Consider the following 23,130-nt stretch of genomic DNA (forward strand, 5'->3'; position numbering starts at 1 on the left):
ACTTTAACTTCTCCAACATTAAATCGCTATCTTTTTATGCGCGAACCAGCTACTATCATCGTTCCGTTTAGTGCGTTTCGCTACAAAAATAACGCGTTAGTGTATTCCTCTAGATTTTGCAATCATCATTGCGTTGACGGAGTCCGATTAATATAGTTCGTCTAATTACAATTGGTTGTAACCGTAGCTTTCGTCTCGCATGGGCGACTCATTGTGAGAACGGCTAATCTCGCTGTCAAACTATCATAAAACGTAACGGCGCGGCCATAAATGATGTAATCGAGGACATCGGTTTTAGCGGGACCCTGTGAAACGCCTCTATGCATTGATACCCACTTATTAATTACTACAAAAAGTCATGTTGAACAAACGATTAGAAGACAAACATCTGAAATGTTCTTAAAAAACATAAAGCGTCTAAAAATTTTTTACAATTTTTAAAAAAGATACTAAGGTAACTAGTTATTCGCTTTAATAAAAATTAGATTGAATGCGCGGAACAAATTATTATTCGACATAAACATTTTTACTTTATGGACTATATTTGTATGAAGTAGTTCAAGGTGTGATCTATTCCTATGCAAAAATTGTCATACGTGCATGAGTGTTTGCATTCCCCATACATTCCTGAGAAATGGAGACAAAATCTAACAAGTCGCTGGTACCATCGTGCTTTTGAGAAAGATATTAAAAGCTTGGTCAATCTATTAATTAGCGATAACAACAATATTAAAAATATCATAATATGTAATAAGAAAACGTTATATCCGATTAACGAATAATACGATAGTAACAATATCCATGACCATCCGGAAATGTCGTCAGGACACGTATATCGGCGATCATCGGGTTAGGTTCTCCATTAATCTTCCGAGTATTTCGCCGAGAGGAATGGAACGAAGAACTAGGAGCAGCGAGGAGAGGGTGGACAAAAAGACTATCGTTTCAGTTCGAGTAAGTGAGGTAGCGCTGCCCCGAGGGCTCTCCGCGCCGACGTAGTCAATGTAAACGGGGTCGGTGTTGCACCGGCGGTATGGTGCCGGCGCTGGTGCTGGCTGCCAGCATCGGCACCCAGATTACCAACATCGGCGGTAACGACAACGACGGCAACGGCAGCTAGGAAACCTGGCGATGGCCCGAGAGCGGGTTTATGAATGCAGTCCTCGACTGCATTTATGCCGGTAGCTGAAGGCGCTTATAAATAAAGAGACGGGACGTGAAGAAAGAAAGAGATGAAAAGATGGATGAAAAGGGATGAGGTGGCGAGCGGGTGAGAGAAGGAAAAGTCAAAAGAAGAGGGAGATACAGAGGAAGACAGAGAGAGAGAGAGAGAGAGAGAGAGGGGCGGGGGGAGAAAAAAAGGAGACGGTAAAAGAGAAAGAGAGAATGATGAAATGAGCGCACGTAGCGTGTGTGTGCGTAGTGAACGCGCAGATTCAATTATTCTGCGATTACAACGCGACTGGCGACTGGACGGTCGGCCGACTGCCTGGCTTCGATCGCCACTATGGTGCCCCTTTGCGCTACGTGTTTCTATATCCGAAGTTGTTATACTGGGTGATCGGTACAAGTACGACGGAGTTAGCGCTTCTGTCGGAAAGTGTTAACGACCTTTTCGCGCGCTGGCTCGTGAGCCGTGAATTATTTAAATTACTGAAACCACGTTTTTCGTGGCAAAAAAATTATCGCATCTCATTTGATTCTTCATTCAGTCTGTCATTAACGTAGAAAGTGTGCAATAATAAATTTGTAAAAAGTAGGACAAATAAATAAATTTAGAATGGACTGGAATAGATTATCGAGCTACGTAATTCACAAAAGTCTGTCACAGTATCTGATTATATCATCATCATTTTAGAAACGACGATATTTTTTTCTTATTTAATATTACTCCTTATTAATATTCAGATACAAAGTATCATCTATTCATATCTCTACACGCGTGCAACAACTGTCTTCTTTGTGAAAGACGATCACCTTGTATAAGTGGTGACTGGCCAATATTCTCTTCGCGTATTTCCACGCTCGCTCCCGCAGTTACTTATGCTCAGCCCTATCGCGATCACGTCGAAACTATCGCGATCTGTTATTGCATACTACCTACGCTCTACGCGCGTCATATCCCGATAAGCCACCAGCAAATCTGATAACGTGTGTTAGTACTGTTCTCTCACGCGCTTGAAATCGACACGCCAGAGATCCTTCGTGTCATCGCCACTTGCTGGAAGCAAGCTATCGATGTTTGTCATTTGAATATTTATGGTTCGTATATCGTATGCATATGTTATTTATGTTACAAAAAAACTAATAATAAATCTTTGCGCATTATTTCTGTTAAATCCAAATTATTTTTAATTTGTTTTACAATTAACTGTTTCTCAAGAGTCAGAGTTTCTCTCTACATAATTTAAATGAAGATTACAGTCTATGAAACCGAAAATACATGTATACAATATATCATTTATTTTATATCATTTTTTTTTTATTTATAAAATGTAGATAAAAGTGAAAATAATAATAAAATTCGCAAGTAAAAATTTCCCTTCAAGATTAATCTCTGCTTCCGATAGGATGCATAGAGATACGATGCATAGTAGACGAGATTGCTCTCATCTTTATCTCGTTCTTAATTAATCCCCGAACGGATCCTCGACAAACTATCGACAAAACGAGAACCAACGTCGGACCACCTCGGCGGAGCGGAGCCGTCGCCGTGACCCTCGGTTCGCCGCGTCAGGGATAGGAGCGCGTATAATTACGCGGAAAGAATCGAACGGGTCTCTCTTCTCCCCGTTCTTTCGCCAAGTCGAGGGAAGTCAAAGAAGGGACGTTACCCGCGGACGTGTTCCTTTCGATCGAACGAACGACGCGTCACGGTTTTGACGGGGAAACGAGTTCGGCACCGGCGCACCGCATGACGAAGAAGGCGTTCTCCGACGAATTTGCGTGAAACGACTCTCCACCGCATATCGGTTTGGTGCATGGGCCAAGGATAAAGGTAGCAGCGGCAAGAGCGTGCGCCCGGCGGGTCCCCTCCCCCCCCTCCCTGGAGGAGATGAACAAATCCGCGAGGAGAGGAGGAGCAACAGAAGGAAGAAGAAGACGAGAAGAAACGTAAAGGAAAAGAGGAGAGAAAGAAAGAGAGAAAGAGAGAGAGAGAGAGAGAGAGATGTGAGAATAAAGAAAAAGAGAACGAGAGAAAGAGAGAAAGAGAGGAATTGGGAGGAGGTAAAGGCAGACAGGTACTCATGGACGATCCAGGTAGCTCAGCAAGCCAGCAGCCAGCGGGCCAGGTACTCTCTCTCTCTCTCTCTTTCTCTCTCTCCTCTCGGCCAGGCAACCTTGAGCCAGTGAGACTGGTTTCTGTTTTTGCTTCTATAGGTTCCATCCTTCGAAGCTCCTCGGTAGTCCATCCTTCTTCGACTCTTTTTTCCTACCTTTATTCCTCTTCCTCTCTCTTCTCGTCCTTTCGATCGTGTTAGCGGGTCTCTTTTCTCTTTAGTGTATCTTCCGTCGATTGGTATCTTCCTACATCGTTTCCGTCGCTTCTTTCGTCCCGATATATTTTCCGTTCTCTTCTCGAGCGTTGTAGTCTTGTCGCACGGTCAATCGTAATTATTTCGGAATAATCCCGGAATAAAAAAGTTATCCTTGTGATAGAAACTTTGTTGTGATGCAATAACAACGCGTTTGTAAAAAATATGCCTGACGCACGGTAAATATTTCCGTAATCATAAATTGCTGATTTTTGCCGATTCATAAACAATCTTCTCTTAATCAATTATCAATTATCTTTCAAGAAAACTGTGATGCGTATTTTTAATTCATATGTTTTACGGCAATTCTTCGCAAATTTTCTGAAGATAAAACGTGACATTTCATCGCGAAGATATCGAAGATTTGTCGTCAACATGATTTTGCAATTAAATATGTGCAAATATCAATAATATCTACATCGGCAATCAGTTTCGCAATGACGTGACTGCAACGACTTGTCCCCTGATGCTTCTCGGCCGCAATAATGAAAACTGCGTCGGGGACGCGCAGCGTGAAGACGCTGGTGATCATCTTCGTGGATTTTAATTACGGCGCACGCTTTTACGAGTTAAGCGTGGTTGAATCTGAAAAATTCCACACGTTCCCGCCGAGAGCCTGGAGGTCGTAGACGGGATCCCATAAAAATTTCTTCCGGCGAAGTATGACCAAACTCAACGTCTGCTGTCGTCGTCTCTCAACGTGGTCCGTCCTTGTTTCTCGCGCGCCCTCGCCGCGTCATCTACCCATTCGTTTTTCTTTCAGTCCACTCGTCGCCTTTTTCGAGTAAATTATCCAATGCTATTAAGAGACCGAAAAGAAATATATCGAGTGATGTCACGTTTTCAGAAGACTGAGCCGACAGTGCAGCAGAGACTCCCTCATTTAAGGAATCGGTCCGATTTATACCTGAGCGAATCAAAGCGGATTAACACCGGCACATTGTGTGCGACTGGATCCTTTTAGATTCCTAATCTATCGTATCCCTCCACGACGTGGGTGTACGATCTCGCAAAAAGTTATCTGCGAACTACATCTTATCTGAATAATGTCATCAGCGTATTATCCATTAAACGCACAACTATTAATTAATTAACGGCACAAGTTATCGCCCATCTTGATATAAAGATTAATTATCGTTTTTAAAGATTAATCATTATTTCTTTCTTAATGTTACGAGGCGTCGACCGTAATCCGATGTCCGTGCGAAATTACAATTTTTTCACACGTCTCGACCCCAGAGAATCGCGAGAAGCCGTTCAATGACGCGATAAAGCGATTTCTTTGCATTCTCTCCTCTTCTCTCTCTCTCTCTCTCTCTCTCTCTCTCTCTCTCTCTCTCTCTCTCTCTCTCTCTCTCTCTCTCCCTTCGGTCTCCATCGCGTCGCACAGCCCTCTTCTTTCTTGCTCCTCGTCGACTTACTCCGGTGGTACACGCCGGACAGGTTGGAACGATCTGGACTGTACAACTCGGATCGGAACTCGTGGCATTCCAGAGTTGGCTTCTTCGTGCAACACCACCCTGTTGTCCGGCAAAGAAGTGAGGAAGGGGAAGCGTGCTTTCTCGATTTGGCTGTGTCTGGAATCTGTTCCCTCGTTCCTGAACCGCGCGTTCCCGACGGGAAAGATCAATGGGGCCTCTTGGTATTAACATTGAGTAACAGTACCCGCTGCATACTAACTGCCGTATTATCGCCCCACCACGTATTTCATTCACCTGCAGCTCGTCACCGTAATCAAATACTCTATAAAGAAACGCCTATTTCCCGCCCCGAGCATGTTGGATGCCTTGGATCACAAGGCAGTTTCAAGTTTTTCTCAAAAATCTGAATATATATATATATATATATATATATATATATATATATATAGTATCAGGAAGTGTCATCGCAGGCACATGTTCGTTTCGATTCAATAATATAAGATATTATCGTTAAGTTAATTTTGTTTTTCGTAAAAAAGCGTTATTTCATTATAAATGAAAAAAAAGAAGATTTTTATTATATTTATTTCTTAAACGGAATCCTCCTCCACGAGTAAATTAAATTTTAATCATTTCTAGTATGATCTATATTTTTCTCTAACAAAATAAATTTACGAATTTATGAACAACGATCTACCCTTTGCAATTTATGTCTCTAATTATTTCTTTTCCTATGTCATGATTATTGTCTATTAGATACTACGAAAATGGCAAAAATTTGATCATTATGTGAGCAAAATAGAAAAATATGCGTCAAATCAATATGCTGAAACCGAATGATGTCTAGTCGAATCAACGTTTTCTTTACCTCTGGTAAGGTCGTTAAACGTCGAAAAATGGCCGTTTCATTCACAAAACGTCGACCGCCTTGGGCGAGAGACGAGAAACGTATGATTTTGAAATCAAGGTGCTCGAATCCGCACGGTATTTTCCACAAATCTCGGTATTTATTAACATAAACGGTGCGACAGAAATAAAAACAGAACTTAAAGAAATTGGAAGTAAACGATAATTTCTTATTTCTGTAATTCTATAATATTATGCAAAATATATTCAATTGGATGATCGTTTGCAACACTATAGCATAAAAATATTGCTGTTTACATTACAAGCATCCGTAAAAATCGATAAAATCTATGCATTTGATCAAAGAAGTTTTCAATAGTCTCAGCGAAAAATAAAACTAGGACATCTTAATGACATAAGAACGTATGAATGGAACGGCGATCTTAATATCTCTTATAAAGAATACAGTTATTTTCGAATAGATAAAAAACGCGTATAAATAAGATATAATTTCTTTTACAACTTTTTTCTTTCTTTTTTTATATATACAATGAGTATTAAAATTAAATTATTTTTGTGCCTGTCGCGTACAAAAAAGTTTAAGTTGCAAAGCCGTAATGTGGACTTCTCGACTCAACTTTCTACGGCGAAGTCGGGGTCTTCGTCAAGCGGAATATACGTAGCTTCTATATATACTTCCTGCGGAGGAATCGCGAACTCTTTCTTCCCGTGACACGGCGCTGACCCCTTTAAGAATGTTGCTCACTGGGTTCTCGGCTCGGCCTCACCCGTCACGGCTATTACTTATTGCCGATCTCAAGGAGATTCGCTTCTTCGTGTATTGTTTATGAACGACGAGATTGCAGCACGACGACGAGCGGACGATCGCGAAATGCCTGTTGTTTGCAATGTCGTGGTTCGAAACGCGATGCACGGCGCATGACGAAGTAACCCCGCTGATTGGATTGGAAGCTTCCCGATTTTTGCACAGATAACGAATGAATCTGGAAGATTCTCTCTGGTCGTTATCAAATGCAGCGACAGTGTGGCCAATCAGTCTTGAAACGATGCTTTATTTTCACGCGAGTTACACAGGATTAACCAAGATTATTATTATTTATTGATACAGCGAATGCGCAATCTAAAGAGCCTGTGCGCGTAAATTTTTTATATTACGATGAAGTAGATGTCTTCTGCGAGGGAGACAGTTTCGATCCGGTTTAATTATTTTTGAGAGTCTACGGCAAGTTTCTTGTTTAACATCGCGGAAAATCGAATGTCTCGGCGCTACCAACAGCTTTCCTGCGGCTGGCTAGCTGATACTAACGTACGTCGAGCGATTTATAAAAGAAGTGAAAGCACGATGTAAATCAGTGACGGCATGGCGCTCAATTAAGTAACAATTTATTGCACAATTACGTACAACTCGATAGGGCGCAGCAACATTTTACCGGCGGGAAGATCGTTGCTAACCAACTGATTACTACCTTTCCAGCAACGTGATCGCCTTTTGGTATCACGGGAGTAGAAAAAGTGGAAAAAGTTAAGTAGAAAATTAGAAAGCAACAGTGAAAAGCGGAAATTAAGTAATATATAAATATAATTTACAATATAGACATTTTTTTTACTCACTCACTTCGAAATATCCGTGTATAAAGTATTATGTTACGACAATAATTATTACTCGCTTGACTAGCTGTATTACAAAATGTCATGTTCTTGAACTTATTACCTAAGACGATGATTTTAAGATTGTCACTCGTACATATAACGGCTACGTTCTATTTAATAATAATAATAATAAAACTCGCACATACGATCTGAAACGTTTTTCATCCGATCGCCCGAGGATAAATGAAAATGAGAATACTTACGGCAATAAGAGGAGATATAACGAGGCCACGGTGGACTATTAAAAGGACGGGTTATACGGAGCATAAGAAACCGAGTAACGATATCCCATCCTGCCAAGCGGTAATAGGCGGCGCCTATTATCGAGATATTCGAGGACCGTGAATAATTCGCTTGATAATACCGAGGTAACGACAGACAAGGACCTTAACCGCAACTGTAGCGATATACCACATGATTACGCACATGTGTGCTTCGTTTCGTATTTTTTAATATGAATATACTTTTAATTTGGATATCGAGTTAATCATAGTTTCTACGTTCGAACATTCGGCTGGCCCGTCCAATTATCGACCTCTGTCTTAAGTTAGCATCTCTCTCTCTCTCTCTCTCCTCGCAATAAAAGATAATCGAAAAAGCACAAATCAAGTGCCTTTTACGTGCTCTAATTTCGATTTTTGTGTACTCGATTTAGCAAAAAATATATCGTGCAAAAAGATCATTTTAAATTTAGACAATAAACATGTTTGCAGTTTTATCTAATCAAGATCATATTATTCATCGTCGTTATGGAGCATTTCATTATCATACCTAAGAGTAAAAAAAAAAATATTACGATAACGATATATCATTTTATATTAATATTTCGCGGCTTGTGGCTGACAAATCCACAATAGTTGCGATTAGAATTTGCAATTATACTGGCGACGCGTGTGGCTAGCGATACTTTGGCTTGAAAATTCCTGGCCTGGAAAATCGTAGCCGATAGGCAAGAGAAATTGCCAGGTCATTAATAGCACGATACGCTTGCGTGGAGAAGGGAAGGCAAGAAACCGCGGAGAAAACCCGTAGAGACTCGCGATTGCTCCTCACCGATCGCGGGGACGATAACACGCCCATGATCCCGATAAACGGCAGCGCGATAATTAACACGTGAGAACCAGCTCCTCCTATGGCACCGTCGGGCATCGTGTATACGTGTGTTGTGTATCGTCCGCGCTGCGTTACACGTGCGTAAGAGCAAGCTCGTCTACGCACCATCTCGTGGTCTCCTCGTCGTCATATACACGCGAATGCGCCGACCCAAACGAACTCGTTCGTTCTCACTGGAAAGAAGCAACACGTCCTCTGCGATGCAGGAAGAATAATAACGGTACGACGCTGCTGTGGATAAGGATATAGGGATTCCACAGCGAGGCGTTAGAAGGACCTCGTTATAGCCGCTCTGTGCTGTGCTGTGCCGTGCCGTGCCGTGCCGTGCCGTGCCGTGCCGTGCCGTGCCGTGCCGTGCCGTGCCGTGCCGCGCCGTGCCGTGCCGTGCCGTGCCGTGCCGTGCCGCGCCGCGCCGTGCCGTGCCGTGCCGCGCCGTGCCGCACCGTGCCGTGCCGTGCCGTGCCTTCCGCCATGAGTCGTATATACACGTTCCGCACGACACAAGAGACACGAGGCGCGCGTGGACGTAGGCGTCGGACGTCTCAATTTTCCGTTCCCTCACCGAGAAGTGCAGGAGCCGTTGTCATTACGTAGAAAGTTAAAGAGTTGAATTTTCCAAGAATTCCGATCGATACATCTTTCGGCTTGTTCAATTTTCAATGTTACAGTCTCACGCATTACAATAAGCGAAAGCTTACGAATCATCATCACTAGAAGTTGGTGTTCTTTTTTCCGATAACTCTTTTAAAACTCCTTTAAAAACCGTAGTCGGTAATATATTACAGTTCAAGTGCAGAATGCAGAAAATTATCTTAAGGTATAATCAAATCTGTGTATAAATGAAGAACCAACCAAAGGCGCACGGACATCTTTCGCGCGGTTTAACGTGTTATTGCTTCAAACACCTCAATCAAATCGTCGATTCTGCGCTTCCATTCTTGTATTCAGCATCGCGTTTCACGGGAAGGCTGACAAAAACTGTATAAAAATCGCCTCCTCGTTCGCCCCGAACATTCTTCGGTAAGAAGAGGGTACCGCGTCCGATATGAATCGCAGGCGGACACAAAAGAGGAAGGATACGGTCAACGACGAGGAAAGGCGAGGAGGCCGCCGCCGGTCACTCTTTTTAATTGACGGGCACCACATAATTTCAGGGTGGCCCGGTCAGACTCTCGGGCCCTCGCAACGAGGGAAGAGGGAGGGTAGGGGAATCCGTGTGGCGCTACGACCACAGCAACGCCAGAATTCCGTGGAATTCCAAAGAGTGCGCGGACACGCGGAGGGCGCGAGGGGGTGGGAGGGAGGGGGGGGGGGGTCTTCGGGGGGGCCAGCTCTTCCCGAGGCGTCATCAGCTCGCATCCGCGGGCTTAGTCACGCTATGCAACGAGCTCTCTCGCGACTCTCTCTCGCGGCGCTCTCTCAATGCGCACACTCTTCTCACACTCTCCCGCAGCACCACGATCGCCATCGTAGTGGACGCAGCAACACCAGAGCTATTACGTGTCGTTATTGGAGCTTAATAGGCGCACCGGGCTCTTCGGTGGATATGCCGATTATCGGGTTACTCCAAAGCCAACCTGCGCCAGCGAGGTGCCCATAAGTACACGTTGTTATGCGTGCGTCTACCGTACGGGCGTGAGCGTGCTGCCCTTTCAATGCAGAGACGGGAGTTTTACGCGAAAAAAATAATAAAATTTAACGCTTTTATATACTACAAAAAAAGATGATCTACGAACGTCATTTTCAAATTCCGAGATACTTGAGATATTATCTATTTTATAAAAAATTAATTCGCTGTCTCCAGATATTAACTTTTATTTATTCAGTAATATATTACGTAATGTATAATGAAGAGAAGTCACATATTTATCAAATTCCATCGTTCGTTTATTGACACAATAGCGGTTTTGCGTTTTCAGTTGACCGAAAGGAGTCAAGTTTCAAGCTTCTCGGACTATGCGGAATAATTTCGCTCACAAATGTTTGCCAGTTTTTTTTAAGTAATATATGTATGTTACGCATTCCTTCGCGTAACGGGAAAGACCTTTCGTGTGGCATACCTCTTTGACTGTCGGTCTGCCAAAAATTCTCTCTCTGCGAAACGGATATTAATATCCGTCTCTGCGCCGAATAGCCTACAGGTGCATTTTACTCGAGGGATGTAGAGGGAGAAAGAGCGGGAAAAGGAAAGCCAGAATCAAGTGAACATACAATTCGATAGTGACTGCGTACGTTTGTACCGCGATCAGTTCGAGAGATAACGTGGCCATTCTGGCAGATGTCACGTGGGAGGCGTAATGAGGGTCTTCGTGTCCTTTCATAAGATGATTGTGGAGCAGCACGCAGGTGTCTGCGACACCTTGCGTCACGAGGTCTCGAGATACGCACGTGCTCGGAACGATCATGAATATTGAAGGAATCTCACACGCGATACCAATCTCGCGCGTTTACATTAATAGTAATAAAATTCAACTTTCGTTTCGCTTGTATTATTATTTGTATGTGTATCCGGTCGGTACTTATCCATGGATATTCCACGAAGAAAATGAAACGGAGCATCTCGCGGTATCTCGTTGATTTAATTACCAGTTTCCAGTTTCCAACGCCGGAAAGCGTAATTCGCTAATTAATTCTTCGTCACCCTAGCGTATATATCTTAACGGTTAATGATATCCACGTGTGTACGACGCAGGCACGACATGGTTGCGACACGCGACATCCAAAGGTGCACTTTCGCATAGCAGAGCTAACCGTAGCTCCCGTTTGCTGCCGCGGGGAATGTTCAGCGCTCGATACGATCGGCGGACGGAATCACTAGATATTACGTGGCCAACGGCAATGCCTCCTCCCGTCCAGGGGAGGTGCAAGGAAAATAGCTTTACCTTTGATCGGGTTACCGTGCAGTATGTACGCTTCAACAGACTCGCACGGCTTGATGTTTAATTGGCAGGATAACCGAGCACCGAGCGTACATCGGTGAGACTGACAAGAACATTTACAACAGTTGTGTTTCGTATTTTGAAATCTAGAACGCATGATAATTGATACGATAAACTTGCGAAACTGTCAGGGTTACAAAGTGCTCGCACGCAATTATTTCTTTTCGCGTTTATTCCTGATAATACTCAATTGCAAATCTCTACGAGATTCAATCCTAAAAAGCTCAATAAAATAATTTTTCAGGAGAAAAATAATATCAACGGAAAAATAATATCAACATATTAATAATATGTATGGAAAATTAAATTAAACATTAAATAATGTTTTCCTTGTTATGCAAACTTTTTAAATAAATAAAAATAAAGCTATGATGTATTTCTTATTAATTCACAACAAGTAATATTTCCTATTTTACTCATGTGCCACAATATTCATTTCACGTGACCTAGTTTCCTAATTGGAAGCAATATTTCACTCGTATCGTTGCATTAAATCTAGCTTCTCCGATATGAAATTTATCTTCCGTTCTTTCATTGGCAATCCCCGACGAGAATGCCAGATGCATCCGTTAATACGAGCGAGTGGGTGCTTTCGTGTTTTGCGCCCGCGGGAGTGTTGCATCGCCAACGCATCTGGTCGTAGCACATTGAAGGAACGAAGAGAGAACGGACAGAACGGGAAAGAGAACCCCCCCTGTCTCAATGGGGACCCCGTGGTACGCACCTGTGCGCTTTTCAACGGTGAATGGAGGGCCCCTACCGAGGGGAAAGGTTCAAAATGAGTGGTTTGCGTCGCCGTCGCCGAAGGGTGCGAAAACGCCCTTTCAAAAAGACACGCGCGACCACGCATCTGTCGCAATCATCGCTGTATTCAGTCAGCAAGCGGTGATTTAAATAGGGTTAAGGTTTCACCCTACTCTTCCGATATATTTGCACGTTCGATCATTGGCATAGACAACGTAAGTTTCCTATTTGTTTTAATGTTTTAATGTTTTTTTTTTTTTTTTTTTTTTTAACGAATATATCTCGCAGCATAACAACGGTAGAAAACTCGTTTTTATTTATATATTAATATTTTTTTACGAATTGAAGTCGATATTGGTGACATTATCAAGATGATAGTGATATCATCAATGATGTCAATATGTATATATAAAGTAGTATTTAATTATTTAATATTTAAGATTTATATATTTAAGCTTTAATATTTAAGATTATTGTCCTTTATGTAAAAAATTTATCTGTTGATCCTTGGACAAAATTATTTAATAACTAACGTCATTTTATTATTATTAAATTAGCTCAATAATATCTTAAATATAATAATCTATTATCGATTTGATTCGACGCCTATGACACGAACCTCACCTCGCAAGTCACCCTTTTACGAATTTTGGGAGTTGCTCATTCGTGCATTACGATGCTCTTTACACGTGCTCTTTACACACATCCTTGTCCAACGTTTGCAGATGTGAGTGCCTAGAAAACCGCGTAATCCGAGAAGACATTCGCAAACGCTGTGTGTTCATGTGCATCCTTCTCATTCGTATCTCGTGCGTACGGAATCTTTTCTATTTTTGCCATTTCGCCTTGTATCTCTTCGCGTACACGACTCTTCCGGCGCTAAACGTAAGACGAGATTCAAAGGCTACGAATCCCCCAACCGATCACTCGAACACACCCTTAAGTATGTCTTGCGCACCATGCGATAAGTATTCATCGGTTCTACGTTTCTGTCTTGTAGCCCGATCCCTCAAGTGCTTGCCATGTCAGCGCCCAGATTTCCACCGGACGGATTAACGTCACGAGATAACGTTACACGATTCACACGTGTACATGTGCACGTTTGACTAAACGTACCGATTGGTTTCGATTTAACAAGGAAAATTGTGACGAACAATGTAGAATTTAAAGCGCCCTTATAAAACAAAAAAATTAATCGGAATGATATCCTGATGTCTCGTCGATTTGATTTGAACTAAATCTATGTTGACCCGTTGACTTTCCGCGTTCTCAGTATGTAAGACGAAACCGAGTAGAGGTTATTGATTGCCACAGACTGCCATTTCCACAGACACTTAAGTACAGTACAAGCACACGGCGCAATGCATATTTGCTTGAGAAGGCTTGTCGCCAGCAAACTGATCTCTTAAACGCCCCACACATGTCAGCATCCAGATGGTCAGATTAAATTTCGTAGCGTGATTCAAGATGATATTACGCATCTATGATATAAGCGCATTCAGTCCTCGCTAAATTGTTGAAATTTTATTTTAGATTCCAAATAGACTCGATATAATGTAAAAGAGTATAAGATGTAATTTTGTATCAATTATTTTTTTCAAGACAAGTTTAAATTTCTGCTCTATGAAAAAAATTAGTAAAGAAACTACTTATATAAATGTATATAATTGTTTTTAAAATTTTTTTTGTATATCACATAAAAAATTTCAATTAAAGAAAGATAAACGTTTTATTGTATTTTTATAGGACACACTACTGGCAATCATCAATGACAATGCACTTAAAGTTTGAAAAAAGATCATGGAAACATCGAGGGTGCTATACCCTGGATTACCCTTCATCACTGACAAGGGTTGATTCAAGCAGGATATGGAACACGAGAACACTTGTCATCTCTCATGCACGTGGCAAATACAGCTCTTTTTCACATCCCGTCTATCGATGATGAAAATCTTAAAATACTTTGTGTTTATTATACTGTGATCTAAAAAAACTTGTGTGTATTAGACATTTTCAAAAAGATTTGTAAAAATATAATTATAAAGCGTAATACACTTTTAAAAATAAATGTTAATTATATAGAACAGATTTTTTTCTGCGTATTAAAATTTTGAAATCTGAATCTCTTGAAGCGTTTCCCTCCCGTGCTATCTTAAAATGCGCGTGGATTACAAATTGCGCATCGTTCATCAGTCAACCCCCGCGATTTCTAATTTACCGCATGGAGATTCTACGAAGCAAAAGAGCAGCATGCGCGCGCGTTACGCGTTGCTTCCCATCAATTTCAGCGAAGTTAACGCGAACGGAAGCCCATGCGCGAGGTAGGGTCACAGAAGAGCAACCGGTATAAATCTCGACGGGGCATCTTTAATTCCGTCGATACGCTCGAGACGATAAAACAGTCCGGACGAAGATACGAGCAGATTGAATCCCCGTTAATTACGGTTAATTACGGCCGCCTCCTGACTGGGCTCTCTCTCTCTCTCTCTCTCTCTCTCTCTCTCTCTCTCTCTCTCTCTCTCTCTCTCTCTCCTCTCCATTGGAAATATCCGGAAAATTACCTGCGCGCAATTGCTACCAGGTTCGTCCAGAAACGCGATCCATCGCGGTGACGTAGCGCAGCGTGCGCTCGAGTGTATCCGAAAAGTGGTGCGCACCCTCTCACAATGCGCATCGCTTCCGCAGTGCTCATGTCCACGCAGCGTAACAGACGCCGAACGAGCGTGGAATCGATTCGTCGAATACCAAAGTGGTAACGCGACGGTGGAATGGCGGTCGCGCGAGATCCCGGAAAACCAGCGAGATGTGTAACGGAATCCTCGATCAGGCAGACCGTCCGGTCGATGGATCGGGATCGATAGGTCATGCCGATGATTTGCTGTCATTAATTTTCGATCCCGCAAATCAGAGAGAGAGAGATTCCTCTTCACGCGCAAACGGACCAGGTCTATCACTTGCACGTGTGCAACGTGAGAGATGCGCACAAACGACGATAATAATGGTAACGATTTCTCTCTCTGTCTCCCTCTCCCTTTCCCTCCCTCTCCCTGTGAGCCTGATTAGGATCATGAGGATTATTGAGAATCGATGGAACCGCACCGGGATACTGAGTTATTAATTCCAATAACTTCACAGTCGGTATCGACTTGAATTCTTCGATCGATTAAAAATCCACCCAGCGAGAGCGTTCTTCTCTTCTGTTGCACCTCAATGATTCATACGGTATTCGCAATTAATAACGACAGTGAGGCTAAGGTCTAAACTGCGGCCGAAAGTAAAGACAATCATTTAGAATCGCATGCCCAGGAATCGGGTTATTAATTATCACAGCAGTCATTGCTTGATATCATTTCATGTAAGTATTACCTGTTTATTTTAAAGTCACGAAGTAATCGTTCTTGATGTTGATAATTACGAGATATCCTGGGATGTTCGCGATGTATGAAGCAATCTAATATTAGTGTTCATTATATTTTTATTAACACATTTCTTCTCTCTATGTTTTAATAATTAATATTATAGCAGTGATATAATATATTATATGCATTTTAAAAAGTAGAAAATAATCTATATACACTACCTGTGACAAAAAATTAATGAAACCCTATGAAAAAATTAAAGAAATTTATTGCAACTATTAATTTTATCATATATATATATATATATATGAGACGCTTGACTTTACATTCGCTTTTAATATTTAAACAACGTTATGTAGCAATATGTAAAAAAATTTGTGTTTATGTTAAAATATAAATCTCAAAGATTTTTCTTATATACAGCTCAAATTTCTCCATCTTGTAATTCGTACAATTTTTTCTTGGCTCCCAACTGTGCCTCGCACAATGAATATTTATAATCTAGTTCCCATAATACCCATAACGAATAAAAGTTTGTAGCATAATTTACGATTGACAGAACTATGTCAGTCACGATGTATTATTAATTATCATTATTTTGAAAGTAGTAACGAATATCATTCGCGGTGTTTCTTCAAAGTTAAACAGTAATCGTTCTTGACGTTGGTGATGAAAAGACGACGCGTATTGCTCTCAGCAATATATCGGAAATACATTCGCCAATTTCATTGATTTCATAAATCTCTTGATATACGATATACACGTCTGATCGATTTTTTTTAATCATTTTGGTCGGCGCGATCTTAATGGTCGTCAAAATTAAGAGGGAAAAAACGAAAAGACGGCTCGGCTCGGCTTCTTGACCGTACGATCGTTAATTATTCGTGCCATGGTCGTACATCGTGACGAAACTGCAAGACGAAGTCGTAAATCGTGGTCGAAATAATGATAATTGATGACCGATAACGCTCGTTAATGCATCTATATATATGATGATCCTAACACGTCGCAACACATCGTGTACGAACGCTCGATTCTGATGAGGTTCGTCGACGTGAAAACGGAAATCAAGACTCGATTCTGCGCCGCGCGCAGAGACGACGCGATGAGTCTCTCTGCAACGTGCGAGACCCACTTGACGGTATACCGTCCGTCCGTCGGACGGTATACCCACCGCGAAGAGAGCACTTTTAACAAAACGTGCATTACGCCGCGACGGCGCACAAATATATATGTATAGCGTATAACATGTATCCCCAATGCCGTACGGCCGATACATTTTGCAATCAGACTTTATTACATCGCTCGATTTACACCACGAATCGAAAGTCACGATCCCCTCCGAGTTTCGATCGGGCCCCGATACGTGCAAGGTGTATCTGCCCGCCTGCCTGCCTGCCTACCTGGATGACTCGATATCTTCGTACGAAGAAAAGACGGAGTGAGGGATCGCGGAGAGATGGTGCCGTGGGTCCAGTGTAGTCGGCTTGTACCGTAAGGATACGATCCGTAGCGATCTCATACTCGCGCCTGTATATGAATACAAGAGAGTATGATGGATACGAGGAGAGGAGGGGGGGGCGGGGAGGGGGGGCAAAAGTAAGAAGGACTTACGGCTAATAATCATTAGCCGGAGAGATGCGGGAGCAGATATCAGTCGAGGCAATCATTGCGGCATTCGATCAAACGAACGCAGGTCCTGAACCTCGCCTCGAACAAAACGTAACATACGTATGTACGTACGTTTCTTCGTATCGCGTCATGATACCGCCGCCGATTGCCGATTGCCGATTGCAGAAACGTCCGTGATCGCCGTTCACGATCGTGTTAATCTCGCGCCGAGCGACCGATACTTCCGATAATGATGTGCAATCTATTCTCACTTTTTTCGATTTTGTAATTAATAGATGCATTTATCGAGCGCTTAATTATCGTCGGATGTTCGTCGTCTATTACGGAGCTTCGGATTTTATTCAAGTCGCTCTCTTCTCTCTTTGTGATTATAAAATACAAATAATTTTATTTTGTCTCGTGTCGCGGACAATTTATGATAAATAAACAAATATTTCTTATCAAATTTAACCAACACTTTTTAAAGCAATTTCGCAAAAAAAATTTAAAAAAAAAAAAAATAAAAAAAAATCTGATGGCTTTCTCAGACCTAATGTCCGTACAATCGACTATCACATTTTACATCATTTTTTGGTGAGGATCGTTTAGAGAGAACAGTATCAATTTCGGTGCACGGCGCGTCAAGAGGTCCATAATTTGAGAGATGGCGCATCCGTTTTTGAAAGCACGGGCAATTTTACGACCATGCGACCGCTTATAGGGGACAAGGTTTAGGGTGAAGACCGATCCGGACGAGGTAATTAAGCTTAACTCACGTGCATCGCCCCGCAAGGGAACGGGGAAGCCATCGGCTCGCGATTCTCCCGTCTCTGCGGCGTTCCGCCGTATAGAGTAGGTTTTGCCGCGGCCGCGTTCTGCGGTTTACCGCATGTCCAACACGGCCGCTACGGGGCCTGCGCCTCCATCGGCCATAAACCATCATTACGCTAGTATATACAAGCACATAAGGGCAACCCGGGAGATCGCGCCGAGCCGAGCCGAGCCGCGTCTCCGCGCTTCTATCCTCCGCCGTGTCAGAGCCGCGCGAGCAACGTCCGTGAAATTTCTGGTAATATTTCCAGTGGAGAAAGACGCCGGCGTTGTGTTCCTCCTCTTCCTCCACGAAGCACGCCGATACATTTCCTGTGCAGCAGCTTCGTCTTTCCTTCGTGAGCGCGTAACGGTCGCGTTAATTTTACGATGTGGAAAATAAAGTTTTACTTTAGCTAAGTATTCCTAAAATTTACAAAAAAAAATACCTTAAGAAAGATAATAATTAAATAAAGATTTCAAAAATATTAATCCTCATATCACTTTTTGATAATGATATGTGTTTTTATAATAGCCATATCAATATTACTATTATAAATTGCTGGTCATTTCTCTGAATATTTCAGACCTATACAAGTATAATATAATAAAAAATTCGAGAATTACGATACAAATTACAGTCTACAAAAAATTTTTACTTTAATGACGTATCATTCGTATACTCGGTGCGGTACACTTTGTACAATTTCGCTGTAGTCTAGTCGGGTGATAAGAGCCTAGAGAGTATAAATGTAATAGCAGCCAAGTATAATGTATCGAAGGTATCGACCTGAAGAAGCCGGTCTTAAGTGTCGAGATAATTTGACTTCTTATCAAACTGGCGTCGAGCAGTTTCGTTTATTAAGGAGGTGATAAGAAAAGCCGCGGCAACGGCCCCGGCAACAGTCAACGCAATAAAACGTGTTGTTGCTACCGCAAAGCTCCTGCCGAACGGGACCCGGCTACTTATCAATTACAATAATGGGACCATTAAATAATAATGACGGACATGTTAGGTGCAAGGGTGCAAGCTTTTATGACTGCGACTTTTATAATGGGTAGGTGTTAGACTGCCGCGACTCAGATTTATAGACGATGTAGTACAAACATTGTATCGGTGTCTTCCAGGAGCCAGTCTTCGATCTTGTAATGCCAGCAAAGTGAACTTCGTGTAACGAAGTCGAGTCCCGTAAAGCTTCTATCAAATCCTTCCCTCCCCCCTCCTCGTGTATCCGTTTACCGTTAATTTCATTTGAGCGCGAATATATTTCAACCGTGCAAAGATCCGAACGTGGAGGCGGTAAATGTGCAAATTTTTTTCTCACAATTTACGCCATAATAATCGCCATATTATTCCGCTAATAAAATTCGCGCGCGTTTCTCGGATATACATTCCAGAATTACACAAATCTGGTCGTGATTCTGCTGGTTGCTCGATCGCGAAGATGTCGATTCCGATCAAGCGGCACGAGCGACAAAAATACGTCGCGATCGTGAGGAGCCGGGCCGAGATCACGGACAAATTTAATTCTCGGTCGATGCGATTCGTTACGCTCGCGTGTCTAGCCGCTCCACCAGCGATGCCCACACCATAAGCGTGTCATTTATTCGATTAACCGCCATTTCTTAACCCGCGTTGAACCGGCGTTTTTTTTTTCTTCTTCATTTCTCGTTTTGTAGCAGGGCAACGATGCGGTGTCGTGACTATAGATATCTAGTATCTTCCATTTCATATCGTTCTGTCGCGGTTCCACAGCATTAGGCACGGGAACGATCTTCTTATTCCGCTTCTATTGTGGTCTCATTGCCAGCCACGAAAAAGCACGTCATACAACCGGATTTAATTGGACTATTCGCCAGATACCAGCTACGATACTGTATTCTACACGTATCATGTCAATATCCGCAACGCGAGGAATCTTAGAAATTTCTACGTGAGGCTTCGCGCAACGTTTCGCAATGGTTGCGGATGATCTTATCTTTAAAAAAAAAAACCGCTTTAAAACCGTTTTTCCTTGTTTCATCCAATTGACAAAATGCCTTCACACATTATGATCAAATAATCAAATTAATCGATTCGATCAAATATCTCCCGAAATAAAAAATATAAATATTAAATTTTTGTACGCAAAGGCAATTGCGAAAATTTATAGCATTTGCATATGTTCAGATTATATACATTGTATATATATATATATATATATATATATATATATATATATATATATTGTAGTAAACACGCGGGCAGATATAGAAATAGATACGTTGGTCAACTCTCAGGCTTATTCATACGTATTGTTTCAAATATATATGTTCTTCGCATAAACTTATTATGCCTTCCGTAGATTTACGTACTTACGTCTCACGTATGTCTAATAAGTATCGTATATCGCGTGGGCGACCTCCTACGTGCCGCTATTCGTCAGGAAACTCGACTTTGGCGAGTACATGTTATGTACGCAATACCACCACGTTTAGGTGGCGCTTATTGTTATCCACGTATGGACACGTTGTGCATCTATCGGACGAGGAAGAGATCTCGCGTAGGTATTAAATGTAGCTATTTTTCTACCGAGGATAATGTCCAAGCGCAAGCTGCCTGCCCCACACACACACGTCTAATCTATCACGCATATCGTGCGAGAGTCAATATGTGAGAAAAGCACGTTTAATTTAATAAGAGACGATTCAAATATCATCGACACTGCATCGGTTGGTTTGAATCGGGTGAGACTTTCACCATTAAATAATCTATCTGTAAACGCCGTAATCGCGCGTGTGAGGTAAACAGGTCATAGATTCTCACGGAAGAGTAATATTGAAATTACATATGTAAATGCAGAAGACACGTTCCTTGAATTCTTTATTCTTGTGACTATTGTCTGGAATATATATCCGCGTAATTCGAAGATAATTTGATGTATCGAGACGGCGCGAGTTTGCATCAACTTCGTTTCCTGACGAGATCTAGATAATTTGTGATTAATTAGATATTATAAGCGTTATTGATGGGAACAGCGGGGTCGCGCGGGCCCAAGTTGGGAATCTCAAACGATGGACGAGGGACAGACGGATGGACGGACGGACGGACGGATGGACGGATGGACGGGCGAGCGTTACGGAGAGATCAGATCAGAAACGGTAGGTGGTCCTCCATCGAGGCTCGCCAGCATCCACTCTCCGCTGAACAGTCTCGATCTGGACATCTCCTCCCAGCTCCCGCACTCTCTCTTCGTCTTACCGTTTCGGCTCTTCTTTGCCACGTTTTCCATCTACCTCGCGCTTCGGCATCCACTTCGCCTTTCCGTCGCGCCTCTCCTTAGCTTCTCTCCTGCGTCTCTTCTTCGTCACTCTTTCGCTTTTATCTCTCTCCTTCTATCATCCTCCTCGTCGCCTTCTTTTCGCCGCATCTTCGTCGCGTCCTTTTCTCCTCGTCATTCTCTCGCTGTGATTCTCCATCACCTCCCCGCCATCCTAACATCCCGGCTTCACCAGCCTTCGCCTCGACGGTTGGACGGGTACACGGAACTTCTCATCGTTGCCAACATACGAATCGACTACTCTCGACTAGCCAGCAGCCGATACTGCGAGTGCCTATATAACCTCACCGCTATCGCAACCGATGTCTATGTACATGTGTGTTGGACACCCTTTCGTGTCAGTGTCGTTCGGTCCCTACGAGCTACGAGATGAGACCGGCAGCGAGTCGAAGCACCGTGCGCGGTCGAGTACCGATCGAATCTCGGGCGAGGATCTCTTCCTTCTCTCCTCTTTCTCTCTTCGCGGTCGACGTCAACGTGCGCATTTCCTCGGTGACTCTTTCCTGTTCAGGACAAACGATGCCTCATTCTGATTCCCCGTCAAAACGCGCGCGCTTTGACCCGGCAGGGTCGTTACCTCTCGACCAGGCCTGATGGCCTCTTGACGAGACGTGACCGCCCCTGAAGTGACGGACGGCCCGGTCCGAAGTTGCCGGCAATGCCGCGGGCAACACACCAGATGTGGCGTCCAGCAACGTAATTTGATGTAAACAACACTCCCCTTCCCGCTATTGCTGACGAATTAGAAACGGTTACCAACACGCGCCGCTCGAATGTTCGATAATACCTGGGTCTGTCGAAAACGGGAACTACCAATAGCGGGACTGTGTGACTTCGGATAATCCTGTTTCCTCGTTTTACGTTTCGGACATCCGGATGATAAAGGTCTTGGAAGCGTGCGAGGCTGAAATTGCGAATAGAACGGGGCCGCAATTATCGAGGTTGCATCGCGTATCCTGATGTTGCTCGCCAGATGGTTTCCGCATGCGGCGGCACGACGGTTACGCAGCGATTTCGAGAGTCTCACAGCACGTCTTTATATCACTTCTCATATACTTGAAATACTTTTCTCCACTTACGATGCGGAGATTACATTAGCGGAATGCGTGTAGTCGGCTGAGACATAACGGCAATCTCATCGTCTCGACTCTTACGTTTCACAGTATCCTTCTAATGAAGCTCAGCTCGTGAGATGCGTCGGCGAATCGAAGAATTTCATTGAAAATAATCTCACAAATGCGATTTGCGATAAAAAGAGAAAGAATCTATTTGTCCCACAATCACATCCTCGACCTACTTTATAACTATTGATAATAATTAATCCAAGATGAAAGGCACAGAATCATTAAAATTACCATTACGGCGTGGAATTTAATAAGATTGCGATAAGTCCGAGAAAACAATGCTTAATAATTCACGATCGTCCGAAAACAAAGAAAAATATAATATGACTACGTCTATGTGTTACGTCTAAACGATACAAGTCGAAAGGTACCAGCACAGATTGGGCAATATCGGACAACTCTCGTTCTGTCCTGTTTCTAAAATGTCAGAATCTCGACTCATTAACCTATGAATATGATGTTTTCTTTTAACAAAACTAGTTGAGTAACGAACGAGTTACATTAATGCTGAATGTGTTTAAAGTCTTATTATTTCGAAGTATTTATGTTACAAATTCTCAAGATACTGCCGTAGTGTTAACACGCCTGCTAACTTTGATGTTTCCACATTTTCGTGGTTATCACGACCGGTGATCG

General features: G+C 42.7%; 1 protein-coding gene and 1 long non-coding RNA gene across 2 annotated transcripts in view; one reads left to right on the forward strand and one right to left on the reverse strand.

Moving 5' to 3' along the window:
• The window catches only part of Ser (protein serrate), a 96,533-nt gene that overhangs the window by 56,051 nt on the left and 17,352 nt on the right, over nt 1-23,130 (reverse strand). The window lies entirely within an intron of this gene.
• LOC112552941 (uncharacterized) lies at nt 8,166-14,354 on the forward strand. Its single transcript, XR_003096884.2, has 2 exons — nt 8,166-8,807; nt 14,017-14,354. It is a non-coding gene; the product is annotated as an uncharacterized LOC112552941 (long non-coding RNA).

The sequence above is a fragment of the Pogonomyrmex barbatus genome, unplaced genomic scaffold (assembly GCF_055798465.1).
Source record: "Pogonomyrmex barbatus isolate J1 unplaced genomic scaffold, ASM5579846v1 scaffold18, whole genome shotgun sequence".
Taxonomy (NCBI): Eukaryota; Metazoa; Arthropoda; class Insecta; order Hymenoptera; family Formicidae; genus Pogonomyrmex; species Pogonomyrmex barbatus.